Source organism: Aptenodytes forsteri, unplaced genomic scaffold (genome assembly GCF_000699145.1).
Source record: "Aptenodytes forsteri isolate BGI_AS27 unplaced genomic scaffold, ASM69914v1 Scaffold387, whole genome shotgun sequence".
Lineage (NCBI taxonomy): Eukaryota > Metazoa > Chordata > Aves > Sphenisciformes > Spheniscidae > Aptenodytes > Aptenodytes forsteri.
In genome coordinates, this window is record NW_008795368.1 from 1,543,661 (window position 1) to 1,551,265 (window position 7,605).

The following is a 7,605-nucleotide window of genomic DNA, read 5'->3' on the forward strand; positions in this document are numbered from 1 at the left end:
TTGTTCCTCCTGTTCTTTTCCTTGTAAAAGTATCTTACACATTTTTCCCTGTTCCTTTTTCCAACAATTTTTTTTGTTCTATGTAGGTTATGTGATTTTTTTATTTGAAATTCTTGTTTTCAATTGCTGATGTGTTGTAAAACCATTATAATCTCTATCCAAATCAGTGTATAGAATGAATGTTTATAAACCCTGTTTCTTGACCTTTGCAATAAGATTTTGCTTCTACTTCCCTGCTAGTCCTTGGGAGCAAACTGAAAAGTACTGAAGTAAATTAAATGTTCTGTGCAGAACACTGATGTCATTTATTTAGTTCCACTTAGGGGGGGGAAAGGCAACACAAGCACATATTATCATTGTTATATTTTTAGCCTGTTTTTTTTTCCTCTTTCATTCCATGTTAAATTATTTGTGCATAAGAGAAATGCTTTGGCCTTTTTGGTAGAAGAATGGGTGTACCTCAAAAGTGAAAACTATTTTTAACAACCTGAAGGGCAGTTTGGAAGGGAGGGGATAATTCCTAGTTCACTACTTTCTCTTTACTTAAGAGAAATCAAAATCACAACTAACAATGTAAACTTAGTTTTTTTCAGACTGTTTTTGGGTTATGTATGCTATCAAAGCATCTTACTCATGGTGGAACAATGCTGGACCCATGCCCAGTGAACAGTAATACAAAGAATCATTACAGATGTATCTACTTCTTCAGTCTTTAATTTGCTAATCTCTTCTGTATTAATGAAACCTGGTAGATGATGACTAGTTTTGGTCTCCTAGACAACAGAGGTCTCTGTTCCCTTTAATTTGTTTTTTTAAAAAGCTGTAAAAACTTGTGTAGAATGGATTATTCGTCTCCATTTGAAACATTCTCACTTGTAATTAATTGTGTTTGTACACAGTCTGTGATAACTGGGTATTCAGTTAATTTTATCTGTATCTGAGTGATGTGAGCACAATTTGTTAACCTGGCAGAGGAGACGTTTTTAATAGTTCTGTAGGTGCTCTTGTCAATGTGAGATGTGTGTGGTGTTTTCTGGTTTTGTTTTGTTTGTTTGTGTTTGTTTTTGGTTTTTTTGTGACTGACTTTTCCATTCTTGATGTAAATACTGGGATGCTTCTTGTACCTGCCTCCTAGTGATTCAGAGTGTGATGCTAGTCTTTGCTTTTGAGATTGACATTACAGGAGAGAGACTACAAGAAGCAGGTAAAATGAAAGATTAGATGGAAAATCGTTAATTAAGTTGTGCTGGTTTCTTAAAACTCCAGTCTCCTGAACTAATTCAGATCTTGAAAATGTAATCTGAAATGACTGTGTGTGACTTAAATGCACCAATAGCTACAGTAGCTGGGTATGAAAAATGGCCTGTTCTTAAATTCTGTTCCATGGTTGGTATAACTAATAGTTAAATAAAAAGATCAGAAACTCAGGAGGCTGAACTGGCAGGAGTTTGGGTGAGATAAGGCTGGAGAAAGAAGTGTGAATTGGAAGGAGGGAACAAGGAGTTGGACAAGATGAGAATTACAGGGGTCAGCACTTAAAGGAGCAGGGACTGGGACTGGCTGGGGGGCTGAGGAAAATCAGGTTGTGGCGAAGAGTTAATGCAAGGGCAGGTCCAATTAGGGCAGAAGTACTGGTCCACCAGGACATAGCTTTCTCAGTCTGAGATTGGACCGGGGCATTTTACAGTTGCTGCATTCAGTGGCTGACATCAGATATTTAGTCTGTCCCAGAAATTCCCAATCTTCTATATTTGCGGAGGGTAACCCAATTTTTAATCACTTAAATCATGCAGCAAGTTGAGGTCTCTGCGTATTTGATGGTTCCAGCCATGCTGCTGCTTTGTGTTGGTGTCCATTATCACCTATTGGAACTTGTCTCTGTGGCTTTTTTCTGTTTCTTAATATTAAAAAACAAAAATAACAAAAAAAAAAAAGGCATTTTAACTTCATTATCTGGGTGGAATATCAAATATGGAAAAATAAGTTATGCCGGACTAGATTTACTTAATCCTGTAGAGTATTAAAGTTTTCACTGTTTTTAACCACTAGAATATGTGTCATGCAACATAGACATTTGATAGCTTTCATTTAAATGCCAGTTTTTCTTTGAGTATGTGGTCCTGCAGAACATTTATTGTTTGTGTTCATTATTCAAACCCTGATTAACTTCTAAATTAAATGTTTTATTATTCTGCAGCAGTGAGTATGAGTGCTTCACAGTTTTTCCTCACTGTATTTAGACGAGTTGGCATTTGCTCCATTTTTAAAATGAGATGCAATGAGTATAAGGTAAATGATTCAAAGTAATTCTTTGTGTTCCTTAGGATGTCAGGTCTAATCTCTTCAGAAATACTGTAAGTAGTGTTTTGAAATATGAAGTGCAGCTCCTGTTAGCATCAGTTGTTCGATCCACTGTAGGTATTCAGAATGATTTGAAGTCTAGCAGCCTACACCTGGGCACCCAGGCTATGAAGAGCTTGTTTCTTTCCATGCTGAGGACGGTTCTAGCATTAGAGATCACAGTGAACGAGTATAGGAGAGATACGGATCTCCAGGCTGGCACTTGCCTCCTTCAGCTATGAGGTTACTCTTCTTTTCCTGTGATCTCTGGTTTACTTCTCCTTGACTATTCCTGCTTGTGGAAGAGATCAGGCCATGAACTTCTGTTGAAGTCCAGACTGTGTAATTGAGGTTTTCTGAGAGCAGAATTTGCTACTTGCCATGGTGGGGTTCAATTCAATGTTTCAATACAACTGTAATTTTTTTTTTTACTAGGAAATGAAACTTTTCTTAAATAGAGCTGATACTGAATGTCCTCTCAGTCATTCAGTTTTTTGTCAGAGCTGCTGCTACTTTTGCAAACAATAGCAATATTTGGCAGAAGTATAGCAATTGTTAATTCAGAATGAGAATAGACTTCTGATGGAGGGCTTCTTGCTCTACTCACTGTGTGTATTTAAGCATACAACTTATTTCTAGTACTAAGACTTTTGATGTAGTAAGCTTGTTTGGCTCAGCATACGTTTCCTGTCGTTTGTCAATGTTAGATTGTCACAATAGCTGTGTCAAGAGATCTGAGAAACTCACGTTGTATTTCTAAATATAGATTGCTCTTCTGAATTTGACTTGACCACTTTTTCCTGCTTTTTGGAAATCTGCTGCTGTTCAGTGGCTGTCCCACGAGTCTGATATTCTAGTTATTCAAATAATTGCATTTATTGTCCTTCGCGGGGACAATCGGGCTGAGTTATTTGGTTAGTAGTGCACTCATGAAATATGAATGTAAATGCATACAAATGTAAATACTTATCTTTTTCCCAGTCTTTATCAACTCCAGTTTGTTTTCTAATGTTGAACTAGATTGCTGAAATTAAGAAAATATGTATATCTATACATAACAGTTATAAATAAGTAAATAGTATATTTACAGCTATTTTGTATATTTGATGTATATATAAAATATTGTACACTTGTTTTGTGCATTTATGTAAATATGAATGTAACTAACCATATTGAATAAGTGGATTTATTAATTTTCAAGAAAACCTTCCTTTCATCCATTCATATGTTCTCAAGGTGCAAAAACCTTAAATTAAGGCACAGAAACAATGTAGTGTAACCAGGCATCACATGGAATAAGTACAATTTTTCTTCATACGAAGTTAGTGTGGTCTATGGTACTGGGCACTTCTGCTCTTCTACAGAACCAAGCCTGCCTGTCTGTAGCACAGAGAAATGTTTCATTCCTGAAATCGTTTTCTCAAGCTAAACCTCAAGCAGTTTTTCTTCTTGTATAGTTCATTGGCGGAAAAAAAATTATACTACTTTCTTAATTTTACCAGTTCAGGTAGAAGCTGAACCAGAGGTGCTTTTGGTATTACGGAACACTATTTCCTCAGCTTCATTTTTCTGAAATGCTTTTCCTATTCCTTAAGGTGTTGGAGGTACTTCTGGGTAGGGAAAACCAAGAGTTACAGAAAGCTCTTTCCTTCTGTTGTGCTTTTTGGGTCTATAGTTGTGGAGTCCAGGAGTCAATATAGCAGGATACAGTTTTCTTCCCTTCTCTATTGAGAGCTTTTTTCCTTATAAATCAAATGTATGACAGATGGAGTTTCTTTTAGACTGTGTTAATCTAGGTTTATAAGAAGCTCAGAATGGAATGATGTCATTTTGGAGACAGACAAAGAGGTATATGTTTACAGGCTTTCTTAGTGAAAATAAACCTTTTTTAGATTGAAACAAAAGCTGAGTTTTATATAATATAATGATGTAAGTGTTGACTTATTGCTTATATACATGTGCATAATTTACAGAACTGTTTTCTCTTCTAGGATCCTTCTGTTACACAAGTGACAAGAAATGTTCCTCCAGGGCTAGATGAATACAATCCTTTCTCTGATTCAAGAACAGTAAGCACATTTATTTCTTAATCATGTTGTTAATCTTTTTAGGTAAGATTTGTGAGGTATTGTTTTCAGAGTTTGGGACTGATGTTGTAAAACATGTGATGGGCCAGCTAGAGGTAATGGAAGATATGTGAGGATAGATAGTCCCATAAAGCCTTTGGAGGATTCAGTGGGTAGGTTGACTTAAGTGAGCTTTGACCTGTTAAGGAAGAGTGGCTCTCTGAAAGGGGACCAAAACACAGTTGAGTTTTCCCCCTGTTCATTAAGACTTCTGGTAGTCTGTCCTTACGCTTTTCTGAATTTTACTTGCTTTAAAGCTTGTGAGTGTGGCACACTTCCCCAGTGTCTTGGTTTTGATTTCCATTTCACTTAATGAAAGTGCTGCTCACTAAGAAAAACACTGCATTTAAGTAGCAGTCCACAGGCTATGAGTAGTTGTGCTGTAGTAAAAGGAATAATTTATGTCCAAGAAACACAGTTGTTTTTTGCCTCTAATTTGTATAGTTTTCATTTACCTTGTGCTTATTTTCATTTGTGGGGTGGGGGGGGGGGGGAAAAGGGAGGGGGGGGCCCAGCCACACCTGGCAGCCCTCGCTCCTTAGTAAATTCATACTGTAACAGCATTTTTCAGTGGTTATTTTTGATAGTGAAGATTTTGTGCAAGATAGCAAAATGTATGGATTAGTCTGTCAGTATAATTTATAAACATTCAAATACTGTATTTTTCAAATGTAGGCTTATTTCCGATGGCAAATCTGGTAGTGCTGATAGGGAATGTTGGTATTTGAATCTTTGCAATGCAACAGTAAGGTTTCATACAGTGTTAAAATGCTAGACTGGAAGAAGCTTGTTTCTGAGTATGCCTTGGATCAGCTGTTTAAGGCAGAATATTTACAACTAGCAAAAATATTAAATAAGTCTCCAAACTTTTTTCTCCTAACTCACAATATCACGAATTATGTTTGATTTATCTTTCTGAAGCTTGAAGAGTTTCAGAATTGCTTTGTATTGACCATAAGTTATAAAGACAGCATGTCTTGTTTAAAAAAAAAAATAATAATCTAGAGCTACTCTGACTTTTTTTATTACTTATGTACTTATTTTAACATGTAGCTCTGTCGGAAAAGGAAAACTGAAGTATGTGGCTAAGATTATCTGTCTTTGAACAGTCAGCTGTGCATGTATAAAAAATTCTAATTGCTTATTACAGATGTCACTCATACAGAAAAATTGGGAGGATGGAGGAAATCTTTAAGTCAGTGTTCAGAGCTACTGAATATGTGCTATATTTATGCACTGTGATTCAATTAATAATCTATGGGATGTTACCAAATTCATAAAAACTGTCTATTGAATGAGCAGTTCTCTTTCTGTAGAGGAAAAGAACATTCACAGGTTTTCTTGCAGAAAGCAAGACTGAAAGAATAAAGTATATATTCAGCTAAGAGTGCAGTAATAATCAACCTTTAGATGATACCCCTCTTCCTTTCTCTGTATCTTGTGGATGCTGAATATATAAGTATTTATTCTGTAATTATATGCATTTGCAGGAATGTACTTGGGTACATGAGGATACGCTCACAATTCCAAGAGCTCACCTCTCTTTTCCTGCCAGCTTTGTATGCGAGAGAAGGGCACGCTATGCATGTACAAGTAAATGGATGCAACAGGAGTAAGGGAAGAGACAGTGGAAGTGAATGCCTTTGAAGATTGGATAAACAGAGGTAGAAGCAGCGTCTGTGAATTTTAGACTTGGAGGATTACAATGTCCGTCAGGGTAGGGATAGAAATTACTCTGTATTTTGTGTGCTGCTCAGAGCAAAACCACCCAGTTTCTGGGGACTTTGATTTGCTGCTGTTCCTTGTTCTACCTTTGTTGGGAGGCTGAGTCATCTTGAACGGTTTTGTGCAGGTAGTCCCACTTCTAACATTTGAAAACCATAATGGCACTAGTGAGCAGAAAGGATACAAGCTGGTGGTAGCAAAATATGTCCTGGAGATTTCTGTGCTCTTTAGTTTGAGTATCGCAGGTCTGTAAGACTTAAAATGATGTTTGTTTCACTATGAGTAACAATATGTAGTTGTAGTTTTTATGGAAGCTAAGAATGGTATGCTTCAATTAGAAATCCAAATTTCTAGTGATAGTGGTAAGATGGTATCTTGCAGTCTATAGCATTAACAGAGCATTAACCGTCTTTCCCCCTTCCCTCCAAATTCAAGTTCATAAAGCATACTGGACTGCAAAAATATTTCTCCATTGCAAATCCAGACAGGGATGTTTCTTCTGTGAGAAAGTGACTTCAGACTCTGAATACTGACATTTGTTATCTTAGCTCTGTTTTGTTCTCCCTTTGGCAAGGGAGATGCTTCCTATCAGTTCTTTCTTGGCTATCAGGATAGGACAGAATAAAAAAAAGTAAATTCTACTTTTTCTCAGTATTCCTTATTCTAATTATTTATATAGTTTTTTAGTATTTCAGTGCATTCACCTTTTCTCAGTCAACTTACATTCTTCACGTTTGCAGTGGGAAATTTGGTAGGAAAATAACATGTAAGACATAATGAGAAAAGTGAATGGGTATAGGAGATTTTAGGTCTCAAGTGTCACCACCTTGATATGTAACATGCGAAATCAGGACTCTCTTCTTTTTTTTTTTTGCTTCTTATCAAATTTCAAAGCCTGTCTTATTTTTTGATTGTTGAACCAAACAAAGTTTTCAGTGAATGGTATAAATGTCAGATTAAATATCGTTGCCTGCATCTGAAGTGGTTTTCTCTCCAGCTCTAACAGTCACCATGGAGATGACTTTTTGTCTTTTGTAATGTTTCTGAAATCAACAAGGAACAGGTGAGATTAGACAATTTGTATTTCTGTTTCATCATTTAATGAAACTACTGTTAAAGAAGGCCTTTAATCTCTTCCTGCTTCTACAAGTTTTGCTAATGCATGTTGAACTCTGAGCACTCTGTGTATATATGTATAACGTGTAGACACAATCATGCATATAGCAATCACTTTCAGTTTGCTGCATTAAAAATTTGGAAAAAATCATTAGTAGAGTTGGGTGGGGGTTTTTTGGTTGTTTTTAAGAGACATATTTAAATGGATTTTTTTTCAGTAAATTCCTGGGCAGCTCCCCTCCTTCTGTCTTGCGTCCAAACACAGTGAAGTGTTTATAGGAAACCAGATTGACCATCC

At 36.3% G+C, this 7,605-nt stretch overlaps 1 protein-coding gene across 1 annotated transcript in view; it reads left to right on the top strand.

The window, feature by feature from the left end:
* The first annotated feature begins 4,324 nt into the window (after positions 1–4,324).
* Positions 4,325–7,605, top strand: part of SCAMP1 (secretory carrier membrane protein 1) — a 35,499-nt gene continuing 32,218 nt past the window's right edge. The window contains exon 1 of the mRNA XM_009280301.2: positions 4,325–4,409. The gene's annotated coding sequence lies outside the window, so the exon portion shown is untranslated. The remainder of the gene's footprint in view (positions 4,410–7,605) is intronic.